Raw genomic sequence first — 20995 nt, forward strand, 5'->3', positions numbered from 1 at the left:
GGTATAGCCAATCATGTTCCTCCGCTACCTCGAACACCCACCCGTTGTTGCATGCCCCGACCCTGGGTCCACGCCGGTCCCATTATTCCCGTAGATTTCAGGGTGGACCCCGACCACGACGACAGTGCTGGGCTCTACCATACACTCCTACGCCGGTAGCTGCAACCCATCATAGACCGCATTACCGTGGGGAATTAGAATGGGATCCCCACCCTCCGGTTGTTCCGCAAGACACAACTGCTACGGTAAGCATTGCATTACCGTGGGGAATTAGAATGGGATCCCCACCCTCCGGTTGTTCCGCCAGATACAACTGCTACGGTAAGCGCATCCGTTGATGAACGAGAGGTGGAAACACTTTTGACTACTCCGTCCCACTCCGGATCTTATGGTTAACACGGGTATTACGGCACAAGAATCACTGGCGACATTTGTTGTTTAATCCTAGATGGATATAAACCCTTGCAATGGAACCTCCACCATATCAACACAATCCATGGTTCCATTGCCCACCACATAGTCATATTCATAGTTAGGAAAGTAGTGGTTTTGGTTTTTATGCAATAGTGATAATCATAGTACTTTGCAAGTAATTTGATAAAGGTACTCAAATGACATGAGCAAGTGATGAACTTGCCTTTCTTGACTGCAAGATTATGCAGGCAAGGTCTATGATACGCAATAACTCCAAATTCTAAAATAGCATCATCGTCCGGTAAGGACGATGTTTAAAAGATTGGCAAGGATGCAATAATGCATAAGAATGAGATGCAATCGCTCTAAGCGTGACCTAACCCCGATGATTTAGGATCAGTGAGTTGTAATGATTGGTTCAGGGTGTGTTGGACTTTTAGAGTGATTCACATACAAGGTTCTTATTCAGGTGTGATTTATTTGGTATTATAAACAGGTAGATAATAAAGCATAATAATCAATTGAACACACAAAGAATGATAATTGGCATAATGTTAACGAGTAAAGAACAGTGGTCAGTTTTAGTACTATATGGCATGGTTAATGATTAATTATCATATACTTTAAAAGAATAATTTTTGAAGAACATGTTCTTAATAAAGAACAAGTATGATAGTTAGGTTGGTGTGTTCTATGGTTAACTATGGTTCCAATTGGTTCTGGAGTAGATATTAGATGGATCCCAACAATGTTGGATTCATCAACACCTAGGGTTGGTAAGGTTGAGTTAAGCCTAAGCATCTTGAGCAATCTATTATAAATAGTTGCTATCAAGGTTGGTATACCTTGCTGGGGATAGCTAGTTAGGGTTTATAGGTTCTTACAAGCAGGGTTGATGATGATTCTTTATTTACTTCAAAAGAATAACTTTTGAAGAACATACTTCTTAAGTAATAAGAAGTACATCAATTAGGTTGAGGTTGTTTAGGTTTGTTATTTAATTCCCTAAGTAAAGAATGATTGGTTCCTAAATAGGATGTTTCATAAGTATCTAACATTAGTAGGGTTTTAGTGGAACAGGGTATGTAGTGCAAAATAATAGGTATGGTTGCTATTAGGGTTCATCACAATGGTGTGATGCTAAATAGGTATAAATAATGATGGTGGCTTTGGTAATAGGATCTAGGGTTTTTACTTGATTAACCCTACTTGATTATTTAGGTCTGATGAAAATGAACACATGGGATACCTATATATTAGTGATAGGTCTTCTACATTTTATGTGTACAAGACAAGTATTTAGTTGCTTCTATGGTTCTATGATTTGGAAGGAAGGTACCATGATCACATGTTCTAACCTAGGGTTTAGGTTAGAAGCAGTTTAGGGTTCACATGTAATAATGGAACTAGGGTTCCTAATTAATTTAGGGTTTTAGGATTTCACATGAAATGATAGGGTTGTACTATCATTCAATATGGAATTAGGGCTTGCTATTTACCATGTAGTTGTTTGTTTAATAACTTCATTTTTAAGTTGAAGTTATTAGTAACTTGTAATTAAAAATAATATTGAATTTGGCATTATATTATTTTTAATGTATTAATAATTAAGGTAATTATTAATTAGGGTTTAAATCTCTCTAATAATGATTTAACAAATAATAAAATAAAGAAAATTAGTTTTCATGTTTTTCTTTATTTATTTATTGTTTTTATTTAATTTGGAAGATTTTCCTAATTATTGAATTTTAATTGCATTTAGAATTAAAAGAAAAGACTTAATTATTAAGTTTAAAACAATTAAATTTTTATTAAAAATAAAAATTTCATATTATATTTTTATTGGATAGATTTTATTTTTAGGATCATTTTGATATCTTATATTTATTTTTCTGAGTTAATATGATTTTTCTACAATTATTTGAAGTTCCAGCAATTTTCTGGAATTTTAAAATAACTAGAATTACTATTCGTACCGGTTGGGCCTCTACCCGTGTCACTGACTGGTGGACCAGAGTCCACGTCAGCTGCCACGCGGGCACGACACAGTCAGTGTTGACTGTGGGGTTGACCCCTACCGACGTTTAAACGCCGGCGAGTCTATGCGCGGCGGCGCCGTCGATTTTTGGCTCCCCAGGACGCGCGGCTAACACTAATCGACTCCCCTCGACGTGGTGAGTACGATGGTGGTGGTGATCTTGTCAGAAGACCACCGGAACATCGCCGGAGATCACCACCTGCGGCGCGGGCTCCGGCCATCGATGGATTATGGGCTACAGGGGCCTAATGGATGCGAAATGAAGCTCTAACCCACCACAGGCTCACCAGGAATGCGACGGTATGGTCGGCGAAGCTCGGGGGAGTCCGGCTTGCCGGAATTTGGTGTTGCCGTTGTCGGAGAAGACGATGGCGTCGGCGTCGATCTCGGGCACCTCAGCTCGATTCCTTCCGTGGGCTGAGCTTGTCGAGGACGGTGGTCACGGTGGTGTGCTTGGCATGGATAGGGAAGGCCTCGCTCGCCGGCGGTAATGAAGTCTGGCGGAGCCAGGGTTCCGGGATGAGGAAAATTGTGTCGAGGAGGAAGAAACGAGCAGCTAGGGTTCGTCCAGGGTTTTATACTGTGCGGTGGAGCACGCCACGCCATACCATCGAGCAAGGGCAGGCCGCCAGCGAGAGGGAGAAAGGGAGCACGCCACCTCGCTGTCGTCCATGCGTGGAGAAGGAGATGAGGACGAAGCCCCTCCTTCGTTTATATTTTTTTTTCTTTTGAACAGGTATGGTGGGCTGGTAGGTGGGCTGCTGGTGGGTTGTGCTGGGCTGCAGAGGTGGGCTGTGGCGGCCAGGTAAGGTTCAGGTGGTTTTTTCTTCTCTCTTCTTTTTCTTCTTTATTTTCTGTTTTGTCATACAAGGGTTAGTCCAGGGTACTACAAATTCTTGATTGGTGTATTTGCAAATTTAATATGACACTATATCATTAGTTTATTAATTAGTATTGGTATGTGGATTAAATTGCCATATGGACATGAATTTGAATAATAACTTTGAATTATTCAAATTGTTCTCTAAGTAATATTTTTAATGTCACCTTGAAATACTTAGAGTTAATAATACTCTTATCATGGTTTAGTTTTGATATATGGAAATAAGGGTTGATAGCCACCCATATAGTTTCATTTATAAGATTTAGCACTAGGTTCATCTTATGTTCCATAGTTAAACATAGGATTTAATTAGAGTGCACTTATAGGGTTGTATTGATATTTATCTAATGATACATGGATTGGAACTTATTTGTAGCTTAGGTTTTAGTTGTAATCACCCAACTGATACTCAAACTAGGTTTGAGATTTAATTCTAGGGTGTAGAGATGAGATGACACCATATTGCATGTGATAGGGTTTAATCTCCCCTAACCATGATAAGGTGGTGGCTTACTTAACATTTTATGTGCTTCTCTAATTACTAAGGATTTGGGAATTGGTTTTATCTTCTACCAATTAGATTCTATTATCTCCTAAATCTATTGGTAAAGCAACTAAAGTTGTTATAATTCTTTTTATAGTTAACTTTAGTCATATGGATGGATGGTTTCTCACCATATAAAGTATAGTGTTTAACTCTAAAGTTTGCTTAGGTTCATTAATTTATGAAATATAGATATGGTAGGATTCTACTTGTGATCACCAAGTGGTTCATAAGTAAAGGCTGGGATATAAGTCTAGGGTTGCTTACTAGTGATCTCCCCATGATTTAATGTGGTGAATGATATCTACTTATCCTATTAGGATTTATCTTATCCTCACATATCTCAAGTGCATGATCATGGATTAAACATGATCAACTTGTTCTTAATACCTCTACCTCCAGTTCTTAGGGTTTATGATCATCACTCAATTTATAATGATCAAGGTTTGGCTTCCTAAGGATCTCTTATTAAATTGGGTTCTCACTTCCATGATCAAACATTATCTTGATCAATTAGGGTATAATATCTCTCTTATAGTTTCTTGGGTGGACATGGCTATGGTTGTCTCAATAGCTTATATCCCAGGAGAATGCCTGAGATATTCTGTTAGGGTTCTCTCAAGAAATGATGGTTTAACCTTTTGGATATTTGAATAGATCTCTCCCTTAAAACCAAGTGTTTCCTCAACTAACTTGAGTGTAACACCAGATCTGGAGCTCTCTTATATAGGAATGGATTATTCTAGGGTTTATGGTGTACTCACAAGATCTCAATAGGTATTTAGTCTAAAACTCCACTTGGCTATCATGGTTGAATTAATCTCCTCCTTACTTTATCAGTTCATGGATATGGTATTATTCCATGTGATGTTAGGTTGTCTCACCACTCCAAGATGAAATGGTTAACCTCCTAATACTTTAGTTCAAAGGTTGTCCTTTATTCTTAAATAGGTAAAGCTAAGATTGGTAAGAGTGGTCTCTCTCATTTGGGAAGGACTTCAATAGTAACCTAAAGTTAGGCTCCATAGAGGTTGATGTGATCATCAATATCTATGTTTATTATAATTGGGTTCTCTCTCTAGGGATGGTCTGGAATAATATCCTAGGGTTTCTCTTCAAGGTGATGGTTGGAATACATGGATGTATATCCAAGGTTTTAGCTTAAGGTTTGTTATTGCTTCTCTAATAATTATAGTAGAACTCTCACCTCTCTAGGTTTAATGTACAATAATATGGAATAGAGAAGGATATATATATTTCTAGAGTGGATCTCCTTGTTATGTTTCCAAGAATGAAATAATACGAATACCATGAGGTTCATGGTAGGATCATGGATTTGTTTAAGACATGGAAAAGATTAGTGAAGAATAGTTTCTCCAATTATTGTTACTTGATTTCCAATTAAATGGATGTTCATATGTTATGGCAAGGGATATCATGTTGTGATCTTTAATAAGATCAAGTAGTTGATCCTTGATTAATAAGTTCTTGTGTTGATTTTAATTCCATTTGATCTGACCCCTTAGATCAAATCATCTCTACCCAAAACAGGTTTTAACAAAGGTCACACTGAGGTTTATACCACTTGACTTGATGAGCTACTTCAGTTCCACCAAGGTCAAGTGAAACTTCAGTTACTGTGACTGTTTTTTACTTTAAAGCGCGAAAATTCCCCAGATTTTCTATGCATGAATGCAATGCACACATCTGTTTCCTCTATTTTTGTAACCCCAATACCTTGGATATTACAGTGGCGCAAGAAGTGGCTGTACATCCATGAGGAGAACCATGGATGTGCTGAAGACAACATCCCTCCTTTTGACAGTGCCAAAAAAATCTACCGCCGCCGCTCCTGGGATGCAGAGGCTACCGAAGAAGAAAAAACGGCGACGGAGGCATTGATGACCCGCATCCACGAGCTGCAAAATACCCGCGGCAAGGAGCTATCGGGTATCCAAATCACGGCGTATTTCCTTAGGATCAGAGTGCAGCCTCTGAAGGCTCGCAAAAATCCCCTCTGGAAGTATGCTGGCGACAATGATGTGGATCGCCTGTCGGTGGATTTACCGGTCAAGGACTTAGAAAAACTTGTCCGGAAAATTTCCTCCCTCAGCAAAAAAGATCCCGTCCCTTCTTCTTGTCGCGTAAAACCATACAGCGCCACCAATGCGCTCCCCGAGGTAACCTTTGTCGACTTTGCTCATTTTTATTTGCCATCCTTTGCATAATTCTTTTGCTGACGCCTCCCCTTGTTTTTGTATAGAACCATCCCGATCTTGTCTCGCTTCCTCCCCTTCCTGAAGGTGGAGAAGTCGAAGAATGAGTTGTTGTCATTGAAGACAACTAAGATGCTCCTGTCCCTGATAGTGAACCCGCAGGTTCTCGAAAATCTGCGGGATCCTCTGAAAAGGAAGCTGAATCCGAGGGTACCACCTCGGCACACTCTCCTCCTCCTGCTGTTTCTCCAAAGAACAAAAGGAAGAGGACTGATGTCGAATATTCCGGCACCTCCAAAGCCGAAGAAGCTGCTCCTTCACGTCGGAAGGCAGCTTTCGATCCATACCTTGAAGCCCTCGTCAGTTCGTAAGTCACCTTTTGTCTCTTACTATTTTGCTATTTGAAGAGTTTTGTCTATCTTGCTTCTTATACTGCCGCCATTTAATCGTAGTGGCGACGAGGAAGAAATGCCAGCTTTTGATGCGACTGCTCGAACGAGTACGTCGCATACTCTAGTTGTTTCTGAAGTGCAAGTTGAAGGAGAAGAATCTTCACCTCCTCAACAAAACACCGATGAACCTGCTCCTCCTGCAAGCCCCCTTGTCCCTTCACCAAAAAGGGCGAGGGTTGAAACAATCATAGAGCCTACCCTGCAATTGGGTAGCTCCTCGACTCCCCTTCTGGATGATGTAAGTCCTTGCACGCTTTCTGATGCTGTCGATATTTTCACTGTTTGCTTATTTTTTATTTTGTGACATCGCATTTTTGCCTCCTACCGACACTTTCTTTCTTTGTCTTTCTTTAACAGCCTTTAATTAAGGAGTTCATCCGCTTCGGTGCCCAATTCGTTGGGTACCGCGAGTATGCCAGCAAAACTGAAGGTACTGACTTCCTGCTTCTCTTTGCCCATGATTTCTTGCTCCTTTCTTGTCATAATTTTTACTTACTTTTGACTATTTTGGCAGAAAAACTTGCGGAGGCCAACAAACGCGCCGACACGCTTGCTCAGAAATTAGAGCAAAGTGAGGAGGCTCGTAAAAAGGCTGAATCTGATGCTAGTAAGGCCAAGGCAGAGGCTGATAAGGCCAAAGCAGAAGCTGCTGGTGTCGAAGAGCTTCAGAAGAGGCTTCATGACGCCGAGACTGCCTTGAGCGAGCATAAAACCGCGCAAGCTGCTCGTGAAGAGGCTATTCTCAAGCGCTTGGATTCACAAAACCGTCGCTTTCTCAGTAAGTACTCGATCTATTTTGCATTCCTTAGACTTGCTTTTATTTACTTGTTTGTTGACCAACATATTTTTTCCTCGACAGGGAAAACAAACCAGGAATTTGAACTTAAAGATCCTGACAATGATCCCCTCCTCGACGCACTTTCTTTTCTTGAGTTTCACGGAACAGAAACCCGTGAAGGCATTGAGCAGGCCCAGGAAGGATTGTCGCGGCTCTATCCTTACTTCTTCCCGAAGAAAAAGGAACCCGCGACTTTCCTTGCTCTTGCCAAGGACTTTAATCCTCCAGAAGATCTTGGACTGAAACTGCGCCAAGAAAATATGAAGATTGCCGTTGAAAGCATTGTCGCTCTGGTTGCTGACAGTCAACAAAGCATCGACTGGACCAAGGTTGGCGACACACAGGAGATGGAAACCACAAAGTGGCGATCGCTGATCAAGGCTGCGAAGCCCAACACGAAGAAAATCCTTGCTTATATTGGATTCAAGCCCACTCCTGCTCCTAGCTCGTCGAAGCCGGAGGTCTAGTAGAATGCCCTATCTTTTTTATTTTCCTGTTTCTTTTGAAGTTGTCGCCATAGTAGCTTTGGCGACAATTGTCGTAGCAACCCTTTTGAAGACCCCTTTCTGTAATATCTATGTAAATTTCCTGAAGATCAATGAAATTCTATTTTGCATGATCATTGATACTGAAATTTTCTTTTCCAGATGATATTTGATAACTACTCCGCCAATCCTTGTCCTGCCGATACTTCACCTGCTTCTTCCTTCTCGAAGAAAACCCTTGTCAATGATAAACTTATCGAAGGTTCTTCAAGTAAACACTTGTCGCAAGATTTGCAAGAACTTTGCCAACAACTTCAATCCATGAAAAAGCAAAGTCTTGTAATGATGGAGCAGTCTCGCAAAGCATCCGAAAGGGAGAGGATTGCACTTGAACAAGCTAAAGAAGCCATAACTGCCAAGGAAGCTGCTATTTTGGAAGCTGAAAAAGCAACTACTCGAGAAAATAGTATGCTCGAGCTAATGATTGAAGCTAGTGTGGATATGTTGGGTATGCTTTTTCCAACTTAAAGCTTCCTCTGTCTTTTGCTGTATCCTCCTTTTTGTTAAATTTCTTGTTCTTTCGCCTGATAGGTTCTGTGCTCGACACTGATGCTGAAGATGAGAGGGTAAATGTAAGGACGAACCTCCTCGTTAATCTCTCTCTCAACCATGGCTGTCTATTCTGGGCCACTCCCGAGCGGACCCAACAAATTGTCAGGTTCCAAGATCGCGCGTGTCAGGTTCGTGAATTCTTTAACTTCTGCACCAGAACCTTGACTCTTGTTTACAAGACTATGTTTCCGCGAGATGAAGCTCCCGATACTCTTCTTGGATTGATGGAAAAGTTTCGAGATGCTCCTCGGATTCATAACTTTGTGCGAGCTCAATTGACTGCTGGAGCAAGATTCGCCATGATCATGATACACATTTGCCATCCAAAACTAGATCTGACGAAGATTGTCCCTGACTGCCTGGCCAAGAAATCGCGACGAAAGAATAACGTTGACGATATCAATGAAATGGTGACTCCTGTGGCCGAAGCGATGATGGATGAACTTCTCCGCATGGATTCTGAATTCTTCATCAAGGGGAGCTATGCTGAGCACAAGACAACTGCTGTGAATAACAAAGGTTTATCCATAGATAGTATATTAGGTCTTGACTAAGTTGTACTATATTGCAAAAAGTTACGTATATATTTTTTGTCGAACTTTTTGTATTGATGAAGTTGTCTATATTGCGAAGTGTAATCTATATTGCGAAGCCCCTGAGCCTTTGGCTGGGGCCTATAATATTTTGTCTTCTCGAAGAATTTACTGTTTTGCGAGAATATATGTATTTTGCTATCGCGGGTATGAGCCCCCGAGCGTGTCGAAGAAAAAAGATGTATCTCATCACTATCTTTTATTATATTGCAGCACCGCGAGCCCGCCTCATTAAAAACCTTTCCAGCCCCACTCGGTGCCCTGAAAATGAAAAGAGTGCGTCTGAAAACTCGCGGGCGTTTCAGTACATTGTATTTTTACAAGGGAGGACTATATTTTCGGCTCCAAGCGTAGAACCGCCTGAGCTGCGCCACGTTCCAGGGGTTTTTCTCGGGGACCCCTGTCTTCTTGTCCTTGATCCTGTACGCTCCTCCTTCGATTACTTCTGTGACGATGTAAGGGCCCAGCCACGGTGATTCGAGCTTTTCAGTACTTTGTTGATTGAGCTGTAGAACCAAATCTCCGACCTGGAAAGATCTTGGCCGCAATCGTCGACTGTGGTAGTTTTTCAGGTCCTGCTGGTACTTGGTGACTCGTGATAGTACTTCATCTCGAGCTTCATCGAGTGCATCTACATCGTCCTCCAAAGCTTTTCTTGAAGTTTCCTCGTCATACTCCATCACTCTTGGGGATTCATGCTCTATTTCAATTGGTAGTACTGCCTCAGCTCCATGGACTAAAAAGAATGGAGTTTCTTGCGTCGCCGTATTTGGTGTTGTTCGAATACTCCACAATACACTTGGCAATTCTTCTGGCCATGTATGCCGAGCCTTTTCAAGCGGTCCTAGCAGGCGCTTTTTAATACCGTTGCAGATGATACCATTGGCTTTTTCGACTTGGCCGTTGGTTTGCGGGTGCCCAACTGACGCGAAGTGCAATTTAATGCCTACTTCTGCGCAGTATGCCTTGAACTCCTTGGACGTAAAGTTACTACCGTTGTCTGTGACGATGCTGTGAGGTACTCCAAATCGAAAAATGATGCCCTTCACGAATTTTATTGCTGACGCTGCATCTGGTGAATTTATCGGCTTCGCTTCTATCCACTTGGTGAATTTATCGACAGCAACCAACATGTATTCGTATCCTCCTGGCGAAGCTTTGTGCAATTTTCCCACCATATCGAGTCCCCATTGGGCAAAAGGCCAAGACAATGGTATTGGCATCAGCTCTGTCGCTGGAGTGTGGGGTTTTGCGGCAAATCTTTGGCACGCGTTAATACGTCTCCGACGTATCGATAATTTCTTATGTTCCATGCCACATTATTGGTGATATCTACATGTTTTATGCACACTTTATGTCATATTTATGCATTTTCTGGAACTAACCTATTAACAAGATGCCGAAGTGCCAGTTGCTGTTTTCTGCTGTTTTTGGTTTCAGAAATCCTAGTAAGGAAATATTCTCGAAATTGGACGAAATCAACTCCCAGGGTCCTATTTTGCCACGAAGCTTCCAGAAGACCGAAGAGTCAACGAAGTGGGGCCACGAGGTGGCCAGGAGGGTAGGCGGTGCGGCCCCACCCTTGGCCGCGCCGACCTGTCTCCTGGGCCCCTCGCGACGCCCCCTGACCTACCCTTCCGCCTACAAATAGCCTTCGTCGCGAAACCCCCAGTACCGAGAGCCACGATACGGAAAACCTTCCAGAGACGCCGCCGCCGCCAATCCCATCTCGGGGGATTCAGGAGATCGCCTCTGGCACCCTGCCGGAGAGGAGAATCATCTCCCGGAGGAATCTACGCCGCCATGGTCGCCTCCGGAGTGATGTGTGAGTAGTCTACCCCTGGACTATGGGTCCATAGCAGTAGCTAGATGGTTGTCTTCTCCTCATTGTGCTTAATTGTCGGGTCTTGTGAGCTGCCGAACATGATCAAGATCATCTATCTGTAATGCTATATGTTGTGCTTGTTGGGATCCGATGAATAGAGAATACTATGTTATGTTAATTATCATTCTATTATCTATGTGTTGTTTATGATCTTGCATGCTCTCTGTTATTAGTAGAGGCTCTGGCCAAGTTTTTACTCTTAACTCCAAGAGGGGGTATTTATGCTCGATAGTGGGTTCATTTCTCCGTGAATCTGGGGGAGTGACAGAAACCTCTAAGGTTATGGATGTGCTGTTGCCACTAGGGATAAAACATTGATGCTATGTCCGAGGATGTAGTTATTGATTACATTACGCGCAATACTTAATGCAATTGTCTGTTGTTAGCAACTTAATACTGGTGGGGGTTCGGACGATAACCTGAAGGTGGACTTTTTAGGCATAGATGCATGCTGGATAGCGGTCTATGTACTTTGTCGTAATGCCCAATTAAATCTCACAATACTCATCATAATATGTATGTGCATGGTCATGCCCTCTCTATTTGTCAATTGAACAACTGTAATTTGTTCACCCAACATGCTATTTATCTTAAGGGAGAGACACCTCTAGTGAACTGTGGACCCCGGTCCAATTCTTTATACTGAAATACAATCTACTGCAATTGTTCTACTGTTCTCTGCAAACAATCATCATCCACACTATACATCTAATCCTTTGTTACAGCAAGCCGGTGAGATTGACAACCTCACTGTTTCGTTGGGGCAAAGTACTTGGTTTGTGTTGTGCAGGTTCCACGTTGGCGCCGGAATCCCTGGTGTTGCGCCGCACTACATTTCGCCGCCATCAACCTTCAACGTGCTTCTTGGCTCCTACTGGTTCGATAAACCTTGGTTTCATACTGAGGGAAAACTTGCCGCTGTACGCATCACACCTTCCTCTCGGGGTTCCCAACGGACGCGTGCTGTACGCGTATCAAGCTCCTTTTCTGGCGCCGTTGCCGGGGACATGAAGGAAAATTACACCACAAATATTTCTAACTCCCACGTCAACTGCACGCCAGCAGCTCTTTTTCTGGCGCCGTTGCCGGGGAGATCAAGACACGCTGCAAGGGGAGTCTCCACATCCCAATCTCTTTACTTTGTTTTTGTCTTGCTTAGTTTTATTTACTACTTTGTTTGCTGCACTAAATCAAATACAAAAAAATTAGTTGCTAGTTTTACTTTATTTGCTATCTTGTTTGCTATATCAAAAACACAAAAAAATTAGTTACTTGCATTTACTTTATCTAGTTTGCTTTATTTTACTACTGCTAAAATGGGTACTCCTGAAAATACTAAGTTGTGTGACTTCACAACCACAAATAATAATGATTTCTTATGCACACCTATTGCTCCACCTGCTACTACAGCAGAATTCTTTGAAATTAAACCTGCTTTACTAAATCTTGTTATGCGAGAGCAATTTTCTGGTGTTAGTTCTGATGATGCTGCTGCCCATCTCAATAATTTTGTTGAACTTTGTGAAATGCAAAAGTATAAAGATGTAGATGGTGACATTATAAAATTAAAATTGTTCCCTTTCTCATTAAGAGGAAGAGCTAAAGATTGGTTGCTATCTCTGCCTAAGAATAGTATTGATTCATGGACTAAATGCAAGGATGCTTTTATTGGTAGATATTATCCCCCTGCTAAAATTATATCTTTGAGGAGTAGCATAATGAATTTTAAACAATTGAATACTGAGCATGTTGCACAAGCATGGGAAAGAATGAAATCTTTGGTTAAAAATTGCCCAACCCATGGACTGACTACTTGGATGATCATCCAAACCTTTTATGCAGGACTGAATTTTTCTTCGCGGAACCTATTGGATTCAGCTGCTGGAGGTACCTTTATGTCCATCACTCTTGGCGAGGCAACAAAGCTTCTTGATAATATGATGATCAACTACTCTGAATGGCACACGGAAAGAGCTCCACAAGGTAAGAAGGTAAATTCTGTCGAAGAAACCTCCCCCTTGAGTGATAAGATTGATGCTATTATGTCTATGCTTGTGAATGATAGGACTAATGTTGATCCTAGTAATGTTCCGTTAGCTTCATTGGTTGCTCAAGAAGAACATGTTGATGTAAACTTCATTAGAAATAATAATTTCAACAACAACGCTTACCGGAACAATTCTAGTAACAACTATAGGCCATATCCTTATAATAATGGCAATGGCTATGGTAATTCTTATGGGAATTCTTACAACAATAATAGGAATTCACCCCCTGGACTTGAAGCCATGCTTAAAGAATTTATTAGTACACAAACTGCTTTTAACAAATCTGTTGAAGAAAAGCTTGGGAAAATTGATATACTTACTTCTAAAGTCGATAGTCTTGTTGCTGATGTTGATCTTTTGAAATCGAAAGTTATGCCTAATGAAAATCATCATAATAAAATTGTTACTACAGCAAATGCCATCCAAGTTAGAATTAATGAGAATATAAGATTGATGGCCGAATTGCGTGCTAGATGGGAAAGAGAAGAAAATGAAAAAGAAGATAATATAGCTAAAGTTTGGACTATTACCACCACTAGTAATGCTAATGCTCCACAAGTTGCTGCACCTCCTACTAATAATAATAAAAGAATTGGTGTAAGCAATGTTTCCACTTCTAATGCAAAGCGCGAAAAACTACTCGAAAGCTGCTAAAATCATTAAACTGCTTGTGATAAAGCTGCTGAAATTTTTTCCAACATTGGGGATGATGATCCCATTGCTTTAGATTATAGTGGTTTGAATTTTGATGATTGCCACATCTATGAAGTTATAAAGTTCTTACAAAAACTTGCTAAAAGTCCTAATGCTAGTGCTATAAATTTGGCTTTCACGAAACATATTACAAATGCTCTCATAAAAGCTAGAGAAGAGAAACTAGAACGCGAAGCTTCTATTCCTAGGAAGCTAGAGGATGGTTGGGAGCCCATCATTAAGATGAAGGTCAATGACTTTGATTGTAATGCTTTATGTGATCTTGGTGCAAGTATTTCCGTTATGCCTAAGAAAATTTATAATATGCTTGACTTGCCACCATTGAAAAATTGTTATCTCGATGTTAATCTTGCTGATCATTCTACAAAGAAACCTTTGGGAAAAGTTGATAATGTTCGCATTACCGTTAATAATAACCTTGTCCCCGTTGATTTTGTTGTCTTGGATATTGAATGCAATGCATCTTGTCCCATTATATTGGGAAGACCTTTTCTTCGAACTGTTGGTGCTATCATTGATATGAAGGAAGGTAATATTAAATATCAATTTCCTCTCAAGAAAGGTATGGAACACTTCCCTAGAAAGAGAATGAAGTTACCTTTTGATTCTATTATTAGAACAAATTATGATGTTGACACTTCGTCTCTTGATAATACTTGATATACACTTTCTACGCCTAGCTGAAAGGCGTTAAAGAAAAGCGCTTATGGGAGACAACCCATGTTTTTATTACAGTACTTTGTTTTTATTTTGAGTCTTGGAAGTTGTTTACTACTGTAGCAACCTCTCCTTATCTTAGTTTTGTGTTTTGTTGTGCCAAGTAAAATCGTTGATAGTAAGGTTCATACTAGATTTGGATTACTGCGCAGAAACAGATTTCTTTGCTGTCACGAATCTGGGCAAAATTCTCCGTAAGTAACTCAGAAAATTATGCCAATTTACGTGAGTGATCCTCAGATATGAACGAAACTTTCATTCAATTTGAGCATTTTCATTTGAGCAAGTCTGGCGCCTCAATAAAATTCGTCATTACGAACTGTTCTGTTTTGACAGATTCTGCCTTTTATTTCGCATTGCCTGTTTTGCTATGCTTGATGGATTTTTCGATTCCATTGACTTTCAGTAGCTTTGTGCAATGTCCAGAAGTGTTAAGAATGATTATGTCACCTCTGAACATGTATATTTTGATTGTGCACTAACCCTCTAATGAGTTGTTTTGAGTTTGGTGTGGAGGAAGTTTTCAAGGATCAAGAGAGGGAGATGATACAATATGATCAAGGAGAGTGAAAGCTCTAAGCTTGGGGATGCCCCGGTGGTTCACCCCTGCATATATCAAGAAGACTGAAGTGTCTAAGCTTGGGGATGCCCAAGGCATCCCCTTCTTCATCGACAACATTATCAGGTTCCTCCCCTGAAATTATATTTTTATTCCGTCACATCTTATGTGCTTTGCTTGGAGCGTCGGTTTGTTTTTGTTTTTGTTTTGTTTGAATAAAATGGATCCTAGCATTCATTGTGTGGGAGAGAGACATGCTCCGCTGTTGCATATGGACAAATATGTCCTTAGGCTTTACTCATAATATTCATGGCGAAGTTTCTTCTTCGTTAAATTGTTATATGGTTGGAATTGGAAAATAATACATGTAGTAATTTGCTATAATGTTTTGGATAATGTGATACTTGGCAATTGTTGTGCTCATGTTTAAGCTCTTGCATCATATACTTTGCACCTATTAATGAAGAAATACATAGAGCATGCTAAAATTTGGTTTGCATATTTGGTCTCTCTAAGGTCTAGATAATTTCTAGTATTGAGTTTGAACAACAAGGAAGACGGTGTAGAGTCTTATAATGTTTTCAATATGTCTTTTATGTGAGTTTTGCTGCACCGGTTCATCCTTGTGTTTGTTTCAAATAGCCTTGCTAGCCTAAACCTTGTATCGAGATGGAATACTTCTCATGCATCCAAATACTTGAGCCAACCACTATGCCATTTGTGTCCACCATACCTACCTACTACATGGTATTTCTCCGCCATTCCAAAGTAAATTGCTTGAGTGCTACCTTTAAACAATTCAAAATTTATCACCTCTGATTTGTGTCAATGTTTTATAGCTCATGAGGAAGTATGTGGTGTTTATCTTTCAATCTTGTTGGGCAACTTTCACCAATGGACTAGTGGCTTCATCCGCTTATCCAATAATTTTGAAAAAAGAGCTGGCAATGGGATTCCCAGTCCCAAATTAATTAATAAAAATAGACACTCCTCCATGGTATGTGATTGTTGGACGGCACCCGAAGGATTCGGTTAGCCATGGCTTGAGAAAGCAAAGGTGGGGAGGAGTGTCATCATAATAAAACTAAAATAAAAAGGCACTCCTTCATGGTATGAGATTGTTGGCAGGCACCCGAAGGATTCGGTTAGCCATGGTTTGTGAAAGAAAGGTTGGAAGGAGTGCCACACAAAAATAAAATAAAATGGGAGCCGCTCTTTGAAGGTTTGTCTGGCAAGGGGGTTAGAGTGCCCACTACCATTCGTTGACAACAACAAACACCTCTCAAAATTTTACTTTTATGCTCTCTACATGTTTTCAAAATCAAAGCTCTAGCACAAATATAGCAATCGATGCTTTCCTCTTTGAAGGACCATTCTTTTACTTTTATGTTGAGTCAGTTCACCTATTTCTCTCCACCTCAAGAAGCAAACACTTGTGTGAACTGTGCATTTATTCCTACATACTTGCATATTGCACTTGTTATATTACTCTATGTTGACAATATCCATGAGATATACATGTTATAAGTTGAAAGCAACCGCTGAAACTTCATCTTCCTTTGTGTTGCTTCAATACCTCTACTATGAATTATTGCTTTATGAGTTAACTCTTATGCAAGACTTATTGATGCTTGTCTTGAAGTACTATTCATGAAAAGTCTTTGCTATATGATTCATTTGTTTACTCATGTCATTTACATTGTTTGGATCGCTGCATTCATTACATATGCTTACAATAGTATGATCAAGATTATGATGGCATGTCACTCTAGAAATTATCTTTGTTTATCGTTTACCTGCTCGGGACGAGCAGAAACTAAGCTTGGGGATGCTGATACGTCTCCGACGTATCGATAATTTCTTATGTTCCATGCCACATTATTGATGATATCTACATGTTTTATGCACACTTTATGTCATATTTATGCATTTTCTGGAACTAACCTATTAACAAGATGCCGAAGTGCCGATTCTGTTTTCTCGCTGTTTTTGGTTTCAGAAATCCTAGTAAGGAAATATTCTCGGAATTGGAAGAAATCAACTCCCAGGGTCCTATTTTGCCTCGAAGCTTCCAGTAGACCGAAGAGTCAACGAAGTGGGGCCACGAGGTGGCCAGGAGGGTGGCGGCGCGGCCCCACCCTTGGCCGCGCCGACCTGTCTCTGGGCCCTCGCGACGCCCACGACCTACCCTTCCGCCTACAAATAGCCTTCGTCGCGAAACCCCCAAGACCGAGAGCCACGATACGGAAAACCTTCCAGAGACGCCGCCGCCGCCAATCCCATCTCGGGGGATTCAAGAGATCGCCTCCGGCACCCTGCCGGAGAGGGGAATCATCTCCCGGAGGACTCTACGCCGCCATGGTCGCCTCCGGAGTGATGTGTGAGTAGTCTACCCCTGGACTATGGGTCCATAGCAGTAGCTAGATGGTTGTCTTCTCCTCATTGTGCTTAATTGTCGGGTCTTGTGAGCTGCCGAACATGATCAAGATCATCTATCTGTAATGCTATATGTTGTGTTTGTTGGGATCCGATGAATAGAGAATACTATGTTATGTTGATTATCAATCTATTATCTATGTGTTGTTTATGATCTTGCATGCTCTCCGTTATTAGTAGAGGCTCTGGCCAAGTTTTTACTCTTAACTCCAAGAGGGGGTATTTATGCTCGATAGTGGGTTCATGTCTCCGTGAATCTGGGGGAGTGACAGAAACCTCTAAGGTTATGGATGTGATGTTGCCACTAGGGATAAAACATTGATGCTATGTCCAAGGATGTAGTTATTGATTACATTACGCGCAATACTTAATGCAATTGTCTGTTGTTAGCAACTTAATACTGGAGGGGGTTCAGACGATAACCTGAAGGTGGACTTTTTAGGCATAGATGCATGCTGGATAGCGGTCTATGTACTTTGTCGTAATGCCCAATTAAATCTCACAATACTCATCATAATATGTATGTGCATGGTCATGCCCTCTCTATTTGTCAATTGCCCAACTGTAATTTGTTCACCCAACATGCTATTTATCTTATGGGAGAGACACCTCTAGTGAACTGTGGACCCCGGTCCAATTCTTTATACTGAAATACAATCTCGCAATTGTTCTCTTTGTTCTCTGCAAACAATCATCATCCACACTATACATCTAATCCTTTGTTACAGCAAGCCGGTGAGATTGACAACCTCACTGTTTCGTTGGGGCAAAGTACTTGGTTTGTGTTGTGTAGGTTCCACGTTGGCGCCGGAATCCCTGGTGTTGCGCCGCACTACATTTCGCCGCCATCAACCTTCAACGTGCTTCTTGGCTCCTACTGGTTCGATAAACCTTGGTTTCATACTGAGGGAAAACTTGCCGCTGTACGCATCACACCTTCCTCTTGGGGTTCCCAACGGACGCGTGTTGTACGCGTATCACGCGTCGCATGTTCGTACTATCTCTTTTGCATCCTCGATCGTTGTCAACCAGTAAAATCCGGCCCGAAAAACCTTGGCTGCAATAGCTCGACTGCTCGCGTGGTGACCACATATTCCCTTGTGTACGTCCTTTAAGATTTTCCTTCCTTCTTCGGGTGTAACGCACCTTTGCAGCACGCCCGAAATACTTTGCTTGTATAACTCCCCTTTAACCACTGTGAACGCTTTGGATCGTCGAATAACTGGCCTTGCTTCAACTGGATCGTCGGGTATTTCTTTCCTTAGGATATACAATATGTACGTTTGCATCCATGGAACTTCTACCATCATTACCAGCTCCTGGTCCTCTTCTTTGTCTGGAGCTTCTTTGAGAGGCGCCGAAGTTTTCTCCTCCTTCGTTTTCTTCTGCCCCTTCTTTGGCTTTGTGGATCTCTCAGCTATTTCTTCCCAAAACACTCCTGGCGGTATTGCGAGGCACTGCGACCCGATGTTTGCAAGAACATCGGCTTCATCGTTGCTCAGCCTACTGATGTGATTTACTTCGCATCCATCAAACAGCTTCTCGAGTTCGTTGTATACCTCCTTGTATGCCACCATACTGTCGTTGACTGCATCACATTGGTTCATAACCTGCTGAGCTACCAATTGTGAGTCGCCAAAGATTTTTAGTCGAGTTGCGCCGCAAGCTTTCGCCATCTTCATCCCGTGTATAAGGGCTTCATATTCTGCTTCATTGTTAGATGCGTTCGGGAACGTCATCCGTAGGACGTACTTTAATTTGTCGCCTTCGGGTGATATTAGTATCACCCCTGCACCAGCTCCTTCTACTCTCTTGGATCCATCGAAGTTCTTGGTCCAAGTTCTCGACAAATCTGGGGGTCCTGTATTTTGTAGCTCCATCCACTCTGCAATGAAATCTGGCAGAATTTGCGACTTGATTGCTTTTCTTTTTTCATACGTGATGTCCCGAGGGGAAAGTTCTATTCCCCAAAGGGAGACATGTCCTGTAGCTTCTGGATTGTTCAGTATATGTGATAGATGTGCTTCATTGACCACTATGATCGGGTGTGCCGAAAAATAGTGGCGCAATTTTCTTGTTGTGGTGAATACTCCATATGCTAACTTCTGGTACTGCGGGTACCGCTGTTTGGAAGGAGATAAAACTTCACTGATAAAATATACCGGCCTTTGCACTCCATGGAGTTTTCCTTCTTCTTCTCTTTCAACGACTAGCACCGTGCTCACCACCTGAGGCGTGGCTGCGATGTATAGCAGGAGAGGTTCCTTCTCTTTCGGCGCCACCAGGATTGGTGGTGTCGAAATTATGCGCTTCAAATCCTCGAAGGCTCTATCGGCCTCTTCGTTCCACTGGAATTTCTCCCCTTGCTTGATTAAAGCATAGAACGGTAATGCTTTTTCTCCCAGCCTGACGACAAATCTGCTTAAAGCTGCGACATCGCCGATTAGTCTTTGTATTTCCTTCAACTTTGTTGGCTTCCTCATGGTTACGATAGCTTGTATTTTTTCGGGATTTGCTTCAATCCCTCTTGCTGAGACTAGAAAACCAAGAAGTTCTCCTGCAGGGACGCCAAAGGAACACTTCGTCGGGTTCAACTTGAGGAAGAATTTGTCAAGGTTGTCGAAAGTTTCCTTCAGATCCTCGATTAGCGTCGTACCCTTCTTTGATGTTATGACGACATCGTCGATGTACACTTGTACGTTTTTCCCAATTTGTGTCGCCAAGCACTTTTGCATCATCCTCTGGTACGTTGCTCCCGCGTTTTTCAGACCAAAAGGAATTGTTCTGTAGCAAAACACGCCGTAAGGTGTGATGAACGCTGTTTTAAACTCATCTTCTTCTTTCAATCTGATCTGGTTATAACCAGAGTATGCATCCAAGAAGGAAAGACGTTGACATCCTGCTGTGGAGTCGATGATTTGATCGATCCTTGGGAGGGGAAAGTGATCCTTTGGACAATGTTTATTGAGACACGTTAAATCGACGCACATGCGAAGGACTTTAGTGTTTTTCTTTGGCACCAACACTGGATTTGCTACCCATGTGGCCTCTGTATGCAGCTCTTTGATAAAACCAGCTTCTCTTAGTCGATCGATTTCTGACAGCATAGCTTTGCGGTTTGGCTCCGAAAAACGCCGCAAAGGTTGTTTTATTGGTCTTGCTAGTGGGTCCAAGTTTAGATGGTGCTCGGCAAGTTCCCTGGGTACTCCTGGCATGTCAGCTGGACACCATGCGAAGATTTTCCAGTGCTCATGGAGGAACTCGACAAGCGCGCTTTCCTATGCGAGGTCCATGTCCTTTGCAATGGACGTCGTCTTTTTTGGGTCTGTCGGGTGAATCTGCACCTCCTTGGAATTTTTCTCAGTGTTGAAAGTTGATTCTTTGTTCGGCCTTCCTACATCTGGCAGCACATCATAGTCAGTCGTGAGTCTTGACGCCATGTATTCTGCTTGCATCCCGAAAGTTTCTGACAGTCGATGAAAATCCTTATCGCATTTATCGGCTAGCGCAAAGCTTCCTTTGACTGTGATTGGTCCCTTAGGCCCAGGCATCCTCCATAGC

Source organism: Lolium perenne, chromosome 3 (genome assembly GCF_019359855.2).
Source record: "Lolium perenne isolate Kyuss_39 chromosome 3, Kyuss_2.0, whole genome shotgun sequence".
NCBI lineage: Eukaryota > Viridiplantae > Streptophyta > Magnoliopsida > Poales > Poaceae > Lolium > Lolium perenne.